The sequence below is a fragment of the Lissotriton helveticus genome, chromosome 2_1, assembly GCF_964261635.1.
Source record: "Lissotriton helveticus chromosome 2_1, aLisHel1.1, whole genome shotgun sequence".
Classification (NCBI taxonomy): domain Eukaryota; kingdom Metazoa; phylum Chordata; class Amphibia; order Caudata; family Salamandridae; genus Lissotriton; species Lissotriton helveticus.
Window position 1 is genome coordinate 2,099,361,668 of NC_136059.1, and position 13,880 is coordinate 2,099,375,547.

The following is a 13,880-nucleotide window of genomic DNA, read 5'->3' on the forward strand; positions in this document are numbered from 1 at the left end:
CAAACATTCTCGAGGTGACTGCTTCGATTTGGATAATATGTATCCAACATGTTGCTCTTCAAAATGTCGGTACTGTTTGGCTCCTTTTCCGCCAAATACTCAATTTCCCGCACAGGTTTCAGAACTCAATTACGCGTTGCAGCAAGACCAACACTCGCCCAAACGATACTCCTGGACTTGGCATAGAGACTTGCTGAAGACAACCGGTCAGAACATTCGTAAGCTCCGATTTCTCGATGCGACAACATCTTCAGACTGAAACTGTACAACTTCTTGCTGAGGCTCTTTTCATGGGAAATGTCCTCCCACATATCCTTCAATTCTGTCTTCTCTTTTTTGGTGATGTAAGATGTCACATACCGAGCCACAGCCATACAGTTATCAGCCACAAACTGTATATCCATGTTAGCATTCCACATGGACAAAATCACCGGGTTGTAGTCGTTGATGTACTTAGACTCTTCGTTCCTCTTCAAATTGTATGTGTTTTTAGGTGATTTCTTCATCACATTATGTCGCAGCGAAGACATCAAACTGTTCACTCTTCCTTTAGAAATCACCGATCGTGGAAAGCCGAAACGACATTTGGTGTAGAACTTGTCTTTGTTCCGGAATTTACGACGACAGTACTTTCCACATCGATGGCTTTAGAAACGTAGAACTTTTTCTCTTAGGCTTTTTTTCTCCTTTGCGTTTGGAACAGCACACGTAGAATACTGTTCTATGAAACTCATCACTGAGTCGTCTGCATCCGTTCCAAATTTAGGTGCATCCTTGATCCACAGCAACATATGTATATGAGGAGCACCTCTTGCTTGGTACTCCTTCCTCCAGAAGAAATCCAACACCTCTCCAAGAGGTGGATTCTTCTTATTCATGATGAAAGACATCATACCTTCAAATCTATGATTGAAGTACCTACATACATTGACTGGATCCAAAGAGCACAGTTCTCCGGGTGTCTTGAATTCGATGTTTTCTACGTTAGCATTTGCCTCTCGTAGAAATTCAAGTAAGTCTTCCCAGCCATACTCAGCACAGCTCAAAGTGAGGAACCATGTGGGAGTTCCTAAGTTCCTCAGCATACATTTTAAATCACCATGACGACGGTACCAGTACTCATTAGTACCACGCTGACACGCCATGAGATTAATCAGGTGAGAATCCAAAATACTGTCTTGGACATTGACTTTATCCATAAAGTCACTTGCCGAGATGTTTTGCATGTGTATACCACTTTTCAAGATGTGGTTCACTGCATATGACAGTCCAGACAGATCGCTTTCAAACAGGAGATGAAACAAATGAGGAATGCATTGTCGAAACCTAGGATCTCCTGCATACAATCGCAAAGTCCGGTATTCAGAAGCAGGAATTTGATGAGGTCGCTCATCATATCTTCCTCCCTGACCTGTTGGAAAAAGCTGTGGGAAACACCGAGCTTCCAAACTTTCCTCCCAAACACTAATGGGACTCCCTTTCGCTTGTTTCATTTGAAACAACTCAATAGCATTCCCCATGACTTCCTTGGAATGCAAAGGATGAACACTATAATGTTCATATATTTCTTCACTAGTACAGGGTTCTACTTTCTCAATTTGACCAGCACACAAATCGCTATCCTCTTCCTCACTTACTTCCTCTTCTGCAACATATACATTTTTATAGTATTTATTATATTTTTTCAAATACAATGTTGCCCTTTTGACTTTCCTAACATCTACTAAATCTTGCCATATTTTCTTATTCTTTGTCGGAACCCCATTAACTAAGATAACAAGAGGTTCCTCTTCCACTTTTTCTACTCCAATTGTGTTAATGTTTTTCTTCAAATCTAGAGGCAAATAAACAACTCTTCCCTTTAATCCTCTCTGTAAATCTGATGGAGGCAATTTCCCTGTCTTTGGCTCCATTCTTACAATAGCCTGAAAGGGATGGATACTTTGAATCAAAATAGATTCATAAGTATTTAAATCCTTCAATTCAGAAGGAATCTCAACCAATTCCAGATTATTATGAACTGCTCTAGCAGGCATCTGGTTTTGATTTAATTTGTTACAACAATAAGTACACACACGTTGATCCAATCCCAAATCAAAACAATTTTCTACCATCAAGTATGTTGTAAAATCCTTCCATTCACTATTATTTTCCCTTTCACTTTTTCCATATAAATCCACTAACTTAGTCTGATTCTTATAATAAGTGTGTCGACAACACACACAAGTGAAATTTGGCCTCTCACTTGATTTCACCTCAAACGTCGCAATTTCCCTCTGGAAATTATCTGTACTAGAAACCTGTACACTATCTTCCACATTACTCTCTTCTTCTTGGTCAATTTCAACATTCTCCTCTTTACTTCCAAAGTAACAAAACTCAATTTCTTCACATATATTCTTCACATCTATTTCAGAACCATGCAAAAGAGCAGCGCATAATTGTTTAAGCATAATTGCTGGACTCTTAGCATAATACAACATTCTAACTAATTTCCTCACTTTATTATGATGCACTGCTAGCATCCTGAAATGATGAAAAACACTCTGGCATACTCTCCTGGAAAGACAAGCCAGTGAATGACCATGCAAACCTATCACTTCTCTCACTCTGCAAGGATCTAATTCTTGCAACAACTTCATTTTCTGCTTCAAACTTTTCTTACTAAATGACCGTATAAAATCACAAAGCAAATTGATGGAATCCTGTCGTACACTGCAAATACTACTACACTTCCAGGTGTACACAGGACCCTTAGGACGTCTCCCTAAAACCTCATTACCTAACACCTCTTCTATCTCTGTTCTCACAAGTTTTTCTTTTTCAACTGGACAACCATCTTTCACTTCATAAGCTCGACCACTGGTGTCAACTGCATGCACCAAATCATTATCCTGGAAATAACTCTCCTCATTAAAAAATGCCTCAGAGCTTGAACTATGCATCCATTCTCCAGAAAAAACTTCACAAAAATTACTACGATTAACTATTCTCTTCCATCTACTATTTCTTTTGAAATCATAAATTACCTTGTTTAGCTTCCTAATTCTATTGATTGTCAAAATAAATAACTTACGTTTAATTTCAAATGCCTGATCAATAACTTTCTCAACTATTTTTTTTCTCTTATAAAAAACCACTTTCTGCTGACCTTTCTTAATATTTTTTAACAAATTCCCAATTATCCTGTTGCGGAACATTCGTTTACGAATATCCCTAAACTGTTGTTTCCTTCTACTTTCATGCATAGAGTTATCTCTTACTCTAGCAGTAACATTTCTCATTGGCCTTTCCTTACCATTTGAATTCTTTCTCCTTTTCTGGACTGAAACATTTTCTGTAGTAATATTTTTTTTACTACACATATTTCTTATGACTGTTTTTCGACTCTTACCCGGTGCTTTCTTGGTGACTTGACAAATCTTTTTGTTAGAGGACTGCTGCATTATTCCATGGTCCTGCTGTCTTTGATGTTTTGCAGCCTTTCTTTCTCTTTCTTTGCTAGGCATCCTAAAATCTTGAAATAATCTGCAGTTGAATCTGTGGTAAAATATAATAAAAAATGTTATTAACCACTATTACCCAACAGTAAATTAATAACAGTCATCAAAAACTTAACACACTACTTAAGTATATAATATACTGAAGCCTATCTCCAATTTTTCACTGAACAGGACTCATCTCTTCTTAACCTTGGATAAACCTCACCTACTCTGTGTCCCCTGCACATAATTAAATGTAAAGGGGCAGATTTATATTAACTAGCACATCCCCAGGGATGCACCAGTTAACGTGCACCGCTGCTCTGCCACCCACGGTGTGCCGCATTTACAATCAGATAGGACAAAGCTACATCAAAACCCTGCGCCTGCTTGAAGCAGGCATAGATCTTGACGCAGGTAGGCTGAAAGCTAAAGCAACAACTAAGTGTCGTGTGCAGAAGTTACAAAAAAGGAAAAATGGCGTTTAAACCAGTAATGAGACCATGCTAACGTAATACAGAGTAAAAATATCCAGGATCTACATCAGTTTGGGGTTCACGAACCTGGCAGGTACAAGGCACTGAGGCTTTCCACCGTGCATGTCTCATCCCAAAACATATGTTGTTTGTGAATGAAACAATTTCCCAGACCAAATGCTTTGGATTGGCTACTTCTAAAAAATTAAACACCCCTACTATCCCGGAGTTAGAGGAATATGATGGTTGGAGTAATTTTACTCGTTGTCTATTAAAGATTTACAGGCCCTACTCCGTAATTCTTCCTTTAACATTTCCAGTATAAATCCAAAAGGTTGACTGCTTTGGCAACGTGCCTTATCCACGGTTTAATAACGCTGCCTTTTGCTTTATATAAGTTTTCAAATTGTATGAAATATATACCAATAGGTCGTTATTAACCTTTAGGTAGTGGTTTTCTTCATGAAGTCTGGTCGCTTCCATACACATACAGATTTTCAAAGATGATCAAGAACTTTATCTGAATGGAGAGGAATGCACTGAGACGCCAGATCATTCACTAATGTGTAGGCACATACAGTTACACGGTTCATGCAACAAACACCGACCAAATATGGCTTGCGTGTTGCAAGGCACACCAGTTCCTGCTATCATCCCCACGTTCAAGTTCTTGGAAAATGGTAGTTATTTGATGCTCAATAATGAAGATTGTTCTGGGTTAATTAAAAGTATTCATTTTATCGTAACAGTAAATGAACGGGTTATTTGCTGCAGAAATGTTCTATTTCCTCCCACACATGAACATAGGGAGTTTTCAATCTGGCCACAAATACCAACCTTGGCAGCACATTTCAACGGCATGGCAAGAATAAGAGCTATTTTGTCTCAGAGAGAGGTGGCCTTGAGTTCGGCCCGTGAAACTTTCGTGCTTCACACAGCGAACACCTGTACAGAGGTGCAGACCCTTTTAAATACAGATTCGCCTTTCCATTTCAGCAAGATGGTTCGGACTATCTCTAACGCGTCCTCCACAAAGGGCCTGGCGCACTTTTTTAAAATTGTTACCAGTGGTCTCGTGACTTCATTTGAGAAAATCTTTGGAGTCATCCCTGCTTTCTTACATTCTATTTTTTCCACTCTGCTTCGTGGATTCCCATTTTTACTTGCATTACCAGCGGACGCTCTTGTGCTTTTTTTAAATTTTTAAATATGGATGTCCCTCCTGTGCAAGCTCCCGCCCTGCAGCTGCTGACACTGTTCCGCAATCGCATGCTAGAATATTATGGCACAATGCCGTTGGCGATATTAAGCACGGCATATGGATTATATTTTCTATGCTGATGTGATTCCTTCAAATCTAAGACACTAAAGTATCGGCACGCCCTAAACCAACACAAAGAGACCTTCTTAGCAAATAATATATTATGTGTATTAGGGAGGGTGAGATATAAGCAGCCGCGGGCCGTGGAGGGAGTTACGGTGGGGCAGGGATGCAGGGAGGGGGAGGGGCAGGGTGGAGCCCTCTCCACCCTGCCCCTCCCCCTCCCCGCCTCCCTGCCCACCGTAACTCCCTCCACGGCCCGCGGCTGCTTATAAGTGTTGCTAACTCTTATTCATTTACAGCATGTTAACATACTGTCACCATACGCTTTTTATGTACTATTGACTATGCTGGTAATTTTGCTACTGATAATATGTGTACTTGTATAATCTAAGATACTACGCCTGAGAAGACGGCATTAGTAAATAAACATTTCAAATACACGTGTTCTTCTTAACTCCATGTTCTCGTTTCTAAGAAATATATAACGACCGACTGTTCATGAGTTCCACGTATCCTGAGGTACTATAAGTTCATATTCTGGATTGTCTAAACATTGAGAGTTTGTTATATCCAATGTGACACTGTACCTAGCTTGCTAAGGGGTTTTGATTACTAAGGTGAGTTTTGGGACACCCTAATTCGCCGAGGTTCCAATCCTCTGTCCACAGTTCTGTGTCAGTACAGAAACCCTGCGACAGGGGCACCCCTCAACCTTACTGGAGCTTCATCACACTTGCGATACAACTCCAGCAATGCGCCAAGTTTACGGCACAAATACGTCACGCATCTGTGCTGTTTTTGCCCCATGATGCGCCGCATTGTAAATGCAGCACACCATAGGTGACGGAACAGCGGCACAGAATGACTAACACATCCCTGGTGATGCGCCAGTCATCATAAATCTATCCCTATGCTTCTTATCTTGTTAGAGATAAACCGCCATATGTATCATCAAAGTTTTTTGCATTTCCTAAATAGCGAACTTTAAGGAATAAATAGCGATTCTTTACCATTCCTAGTTTGCGATGACCTATTTGCTAATTACAAATTACACATTCATTTCCATGCAGCAGGAGGCCCATAGGAATGAAGGTGCAATTTGCGATTAGCAATTACCTCATCGCAAATTACGAATTTTTCCGACGGTGCAGGGGTGTCTCAAGAACACCCTGCTGCACCCCTGAAAAAGAAATTTGGGGTCATATGGCGCACATAAATTTTGAAAACATTCCTTTACCTCAAAAACGATTTTCAACTCATAATTTGAAAACACTGCACATGGGGAAATGACTTAAAATGTCCTTAAGACACATAAAAGCATTTTTTGATTGCCTTTGCAGCATGTTTCAGTCACCTTTAACATGCCTATGTAACGGAAACATTCAAAATCTAAATTTGCCATGCACAGGTGGGAGCATATTTACAAGCAATTTGCTCCACAGACAAACTTCTTACATTGAAATGGGAAAAATAACATCAGAGACTCTCAATTACCTTATAAAGAAGCAGACACCATTATGTCCTTCTCATCAATATTAAAACCATTGCTTTTTCTCAAAAACGATTTACAAGTCATAATTTGAAAACACTCCACAGCTCCTATGCACATAAAAGCCCTGTCAGTACTAATACTTCACATTTTCTCCAATTACAATTTCTCAAAGAAACAAAATCTATTTGTGAAACACTTGAGACAAAGCAACATTTGAAAAACACAACTTTCTTCATAATTTTCTCCTTAAAGCACACTATTTTCTATCTAAATTAAAGAAATCTTTTCTCACCTTAGCAAATACTTTGAGTTTCAAAACAGTCTCAGAAACACACCAATTTGTCTTCAGCAGAGCAAAAGGTATGCACTCCAGAGTCTGCAGCTATCAAAAGCACAGAAATGCTGTAATTCCTCACACATATCTCTCATGTCACCCAATCAAAACTCTTCCCTCAATTTTTTTCAAAGCAAAACCCTTCCCCCCTCTGCCCCCTCTCTGCTTTTTCTGCATAGCAACCACCTCTTGCAAGACCTCTCACACAACAATGTTGCAATTGAACTCTGAACTCTCAGTGCACCTGCATATCCAGAGCATTCTTTCATTTAATGATTTTTTCTTCGCCACTCAAAATACATCTTTCAACGAACTCATCCATGCACACTAACTTTCTGTTTTCAGCAATCAAAATCCACCAATCACTCTTACTGCTTCATTAACACAGAAACTCCTCAGTTTTTTTCATTTTACACTCTCATTTTTTCAACTGCCATTTCATTGCCACACTTCATCTGACTGCAGCAGAACCTTCTCTCACCATGTTTTCTGTCTGGATTGTTGGACATAGTTACATCTATTGGGCTCAAACGTACGCTGAAAACAGGAATTTACCTAACCTCAATTTACAAGATGTGGAAATTAAGTGGTTTGGCCACAGAGGATTAAAATGTCACCAATTGATACCATTGGTGAAAACCTTTATGCATTTGCCAAAACCTGACCTGTTAATTGTGCACTGTGGAGGTAATGACTTGGGCACTTTGACTGGTGTAGGTCTGGAAATGCTTTTAAAGGACACCTTTGAGCAATTGATGGCACTTTTTCCTCAGACTGCCTTGGTATATTCAAATATATGCCAAAGACAGAAATGGAGGTGGTCGAACCAATTTTGTCCACAAATTGAGAAGTCGAGGAAGCATGTAAACAAATCTGTTTCAGCTTACATGAGAGACCATGGAATGGGCTCCCTGTACAACAATAACTTGCGTTACTACATGCAAGATATCTACAGAGGAGATGGAGTTCACTTCTCAGATGAGGGCAACAGAGTTTTCACTCTGAATTTAAGAATGTGCATTGGTACCTACTTATAAGTACCTAAATGTACCATAAACCCAAAAGCTCTTCTCAGAGCTACCCTACATCTGATCACTCACAATTATTATTTTACTCTAACTTTTTTCACTAATTTTCAAGAAAGTACGCTCCCCAGAACGCTTCCCGGTTCGAGACCGGGCGCACTCCACGCAAAAAAACTAAAAAAACGGTATATTTTTTTTTGCCCTGCGAGACCCCTTCAAAGCCTCCACATCAAACCTAGGGGGTCAGGGACGATCTACTATGCCCCCTTATGGTCATTTGCCCCTTCGCTTTGGCCTCCTCTTGTCTCTCGATCCTACCGAGAGACAAGATGGCGGCCGCTACGGACTGTTTGGAATGTTTACAGACGCCGAAAAACCAATCAGCTTCGCAAACCTCCGTAACGCGAAAAGTACGCGAAGCGGAGCGCTGTTACAGATATATATCTTTTTTTGAACGTTAATTTCTCAAAATCCACTGGAGCACATATATTGAGACCTAGAAAAGGCACATCGGGCTACCAGTCCCTACAATTTTGCCAAGTTTCGTGCAAATCCATTCAGCCGTTCGATTATTATTATTTTATTTTTTTTTGCCCCGCGGGGCCCTTTTAAAACCTCCACATCAAACCTAGGGGGTCAGCGAGGATCTACTATTCCCCCTTATGGTCATTTGCCCCTTCGCTTTCGCCTCCTCTTGTCTCTCGATCCTACCGAGAGACAAGATGGCGGCCGCTACGGACTGTTTGGAATGTTGACAGACTCCGGAGAACCAATCAGCTTCGCTTCACAAAGCTCCGTTGCGCGAAAAGTACGCGTCCTAGGACGCTGCCCGGTCCGCTGTTACAGATATATATCTTTTTTTAAACGTTAATTTCTCAAAATCCACTGGAGCACATATATTGAGACCTACAAAAGGCACATCGGGCTACCAGTCCCTACAATTTTGCCAAGTTTCGTGCAAATCCATTCAGCCGTTCGGGCTAAAAGTGAGGCCAACCGCCCTATGGAAATTAACATGGGAAAAACGCGTTTTGGGACCCCCCTTTTTTCTCGGCCCCCCCTTGACGAACCCCCCCAAAATTTTCAGGGGCTGCTCAGAAACAAAATGTGCCATTTTCCTGAAAATTTCAGCCAATTCCGTCCACAAACGCCAAAGTTATTAGACATAGAATTTTCAAAAATCCCATAGAGAAAAAATCCTAACTATATATACCTACTGGCGACCGCCAGTAGGTAGTATATATATATATATATATATATATATATATATATATATATATATATATATATTTATTTATTTATATGTACAGCTTTTTTTGTATGTTTATGGTGGTCTTTTTAATATATATATATATATATATATATATATATATATATATATATATATATATATATATATATATATATATATATATATATTGAGGGGATTGTTGTAGACGTATGGAGAAGGAGAGCTGTACATATATAGAAAGTTTATAGAGAAAGGTTAAGAATTCTAAATAAGCTTCAGACATTCTTATATATTTATTTTTCAATTCAAAATATGTCTGAGTCAGATTCTGATTCAATTCACAGTATTACTGTTGAATCTGATTTTAATAATGATGCCATCAAAAAACTTATCCACAAGGAGATGAGATCATGTATGTTCTCTACTCTCTCCCAAGTTATGTCATCTAAGAGAGCCTTGATCCATGATAATGATGACCTATATGACCTGGACATAGCAGAGATTAATGACCTCACCGAAAAAATGGGTAAGAGGCATAAAAAAAGTAATAATATTGATTATACCCCAGAGAGCACGGGAGGTCCTAGCACCTCAAATTTTACAGGAGGTCCTCGCACCTCATTTGCCTCAGGTGTCCCTCACGGCACAAATCTGAAAGGTGTCCTTAGTGGCACAAATTTGATGGGTGTCCCTCGCGGCGCAATTCACCAAAGTGCTCTAGATAATGATCCAAGTGATATTGATGACTCAGAATTTCCTGACGAATATATTCTTGACCTAGATGAGGACGAACAAGATATTGATTCCTTTCTCTTGAATGACGACACTGGTCCTTCATCTTCTAAAGATAGTATCTTGGACCCTTTAGGGGAAGAAATGTTCTCCCCTTTTAACATTAAACATCCTAGAAGCTCAGAGTGGACTCCACATGAGCACGTTTCTAAATTCATATCTAAATGGATTAGGAACCCTTTAGAAAGGGAAACTCGCAATCTTTTGAGGGCAGAATGCACCAGACCTTCAATTGAAGGTAGTCTGTCAAACTCCTAACCTTGATCCGGAACTAATTACTCTAGATCAAGAAAAAATCATAGAGGAAGAAATTTCCTCAATGTTAAAAAAGGAGCAATTCTAGAGGTTCCTATGGAATTTATGACATTCATAAGTACTCTCTTCCTTGTGGAAAAGAAAGACAAGGGTTTGAGACCGGTTATAAATCTCAGAGAACTCAACAAATTCCTTGTCTACCGACATTTCAAGATGGAGGGCATCCATCTTCTGAGAGACCTCTTACTAGAAGGAGACTGGCTGGTCAAATTAGATTTGAAGGACGCCTATTTTACAGTTCCCATGGCAAAGGAACACCAACCCTTTCTTCAATTTCTTTGGAAAAACCATCTCTTTCAATTTCAGGCTCTCCCCTTCGGCCTCTCCCCTGCCCCTTGGTGTTTCACCAAGGTAATGAGAACAGTTGACTCATGTCTAAGAGAAAAAGCTATTCGTCTCATCATCTACTTAGACGACATCCTGATTCTTTCTCAAGACTATGCTCAGATCATCATAGATCTCAAGACAGTTATAGACCTTTTAGAAAGTCTGGGTTTCATCGTAAACAGGGAAAAATCCATTCTAGTTCCCTCAAAGAAGATGGAGTTCCTGGGTTTCACAGTAGACACAACAGAACGTCTCCTCCTTTCGCCTCCCAAGAAGATTGCCAAAATCAGAAAGTAGGTAAGGCATGTATTGAAACAAGAAAATCTCTCCCTAAGAGAACTAGCCAGACTTTTAGGCCTTCTATCTTCTTCAATTCAGGCCATTTTTCCGGGACCATTGAATTATCGAGCCCTTCAGAGAATAAAAGCAAGAGCTCTCAGATCAGGTCTTTGGTACGGAGATCGAATTTCCTTAAACCCAGAAGCCATCTTAGAACTAACATGGTGGTTAGACAATCTAGATGCATGGAACGGGAGAGCGATCTTTGGTTCAGCACCAGATTTTATTCTAGAATCGGATGCCAGCCTTCATGGCTGGGGTGCTTGTCTACAGAACCAGAACACTGGAGGAATTTGGTCACAACAAGAATCCCTGCACCACATCAATTATCTAGAAATAACAGCAGGGCTTTATGCTCTAATGAGCTTCAAACGCTGTCTTCAAGGAAGATCAGTCATATTGAAAATGGACAACATGTCTGCCGTCGCGAACATAAACCGTCTAGGAGGGACCAAGTCAGAAGACCTCTCCAATCTAGCAAAGAAGCTTTGGTTTTTCTGCCTAGAACACAAAATATCTCTCAGAGCAGAATACCTTCCCTGGGAAATCCAATCTTTGTGCAGATTGGAATTCAAGATTCATCTTGGATTACAGAGACTGGAAGCTCAACACTTCTGTTTTCAACTCCCTCAATCATTTCTGGGGCCCATTCCAGGTAGATTTATTTGCGAGCAGATTGACTACCCAATTGATATCTTATTTCAGCTGAATGCCCGATCCTGGTGCTATAGCAGTGAATGCCTTTTTCCAACCTTGGTTAGGGATCAACGCTTATGCCTTCCCTCCATTTGCAATGATCCAGAGACTCCTTCAGAAAGTGAGACAAGAACGATCCTCAATTGTCCTAGTAACTCCGTTTTGGCCATCCCAAGCATGATTCCCAACAGTTCTAGAACTAACCTATGATTTTCCCTTCCTAATTCCTCCTCTGAAAGATCTTCTTACAGACGCAGACGGACAAATCCACCCTCTTGTTCAGACAGGGAATTTGAACCTTCTTGCTTGGAAGGTGTCAGGAGATCTAACGATCTAGCTAGACTTTCGTCAACAGCTTCAACTCTACTTGGAGAGTCATGGGCCCCTGGAACACATTACCGGTACAACAACATTTGGAAAGTCTGGTCACGTTGGTGCTTGGAAAGGGACTTGGATCCCGTGGAGGCACCTATTGTTGATATAGTTAATTTTCTTGGAGAACAATTCGATAGAGGTTTAAGTTACAGATCTCTCAATTGTTTTAGATCTGCTATTTCTGCAGGACATTCTCTAATTCACAATAAAACGGTAGGTAAAAATCCTTTATTTGTAGAATACTTAAAAGTATCAGACTTAGAAGACCTCCTCAACCTAGATATCAATCTCTTTGGGATGTTAATTTAATTCGTGACCTTTTTTGTTCTTGGTCAGTTAATTCTCTTCTCAGCAGGAAGAATCTTTCTATCAAATTAGCTACTCTTCTTTGCTTAATTTCATGCAGAAGAGTCTCTGATGTTAAAGCTCTAGATATTTCTTTTAGATCTTACGATATTTTTGGAGTCAAATTTGAAATACATAGAAGAACTAAAACCATGTCAGATTCTATTTTCTATCCTCGTTTTGATCACTTGCACTAAACTCTGTGTTGTTCAATGTATAAAAGAATATGATGTGAGAATGAACTCTCTTCGTCCTTTGAATGTATCTCAGTTACTCATCTCTTTTGTTAAACCCCATAAAGAAATTTCTTCTACCTCTATTGCTAGATGGGTTAAAACAGTCATGAAACTTGCTGGAATCAATCTGATTATTTTTAAACCACATTCTATTAGATGCGCAATGGCCAGTAAGTCATTCTGGTCAGGTGGTAAGTTAGATGATATTCTAAAGGCTGCTGATTGGTCTAATTCTAGAACCTTTGCTCATCATTATTGCAAACCTGTTTCTCACATGTCTGATGTTGTTTTACATGGCTACCAACATACATAATGGTAGCCTCCGGTCTTGTAATGAAATTGCGATTCTCCTATTAACATGACCAGAGAATCTGGATTTCATTAAAGACACGGAGGCTAACATTATCCCTCCCACCCTTTCCCTGGGTGGTTGATTAAATGATATAATATATGTTATGATATGCTTATTTGAATTTTTTACTTACAAACAAACAATCTTTTCCTTTGCAGGATTACTTACATCCTTTTCCTTTTCAGGAATTGTTATTTAGATGATTGTTTATTATTCTTGTCCTTAATACTTTTATTGGGATTTATTAACAACCTTTCTTTGCCTTGCAGATAACTTGTCTTCTTGATTTCACATCTGTGGATCAATCGTGGATGGTGTATTCTTCCGTCATCCTTCTTCAAGTTTGATGTTTCATTGGAGTTGTTTGGACTTTTCCTTTTTCATTGTCACCACATTTAAAAGAGGCTGATTGCCTAGTGATTCATGCTATTGTTGATTCATATGTATTCTAAGTTGGAACTTTTGCTTTGTGACATATGCGGCTATGCTTGGACTGCATTAAAAGTTGTATGCATAATGTTAGGCTCCGTGTCTTTAATGAAATACAGATTCTCTGGTCATGTTAATAGGAGAATCACAATTTTCATCCATGTTATAGTGCCTCATGTGGCAAAAGGGGTGTCCTATAATGGTGGTATATACCAAACAAACTTATGTTGACTTACTATGATACTCAAATAAGTAGTCCACATGTCTAAACAGCTCCCAGAGAGGTATCCCTCAGTGCCACACATGCTAG

General features: G+C 39.6%; 1 long non-coding RNA gene across 1 annotated transcript in view; it reads left to right on the top strand.

Moving 5' to 3' along the window:
- Positions 1 to 13,658, top strand: part of LOC144820019 (uncharacterized) — a 44,412-nt gene extending 30,754 nt beyond the window's left edge. Inside the window, exon 2 of the long non-coding RNA XR_013607674.1 lies at positions 13,411 to 13,658. This is a non-coding gene — a long non-coding RNA (uncharacterized LOC144820019). The remainder of the gene's footprint in view (positions 1 to 13,410) is intronic.
- The last annotated feature ends 222 nt before the right edge of the window (positions 13,659 to 13,880 follow it).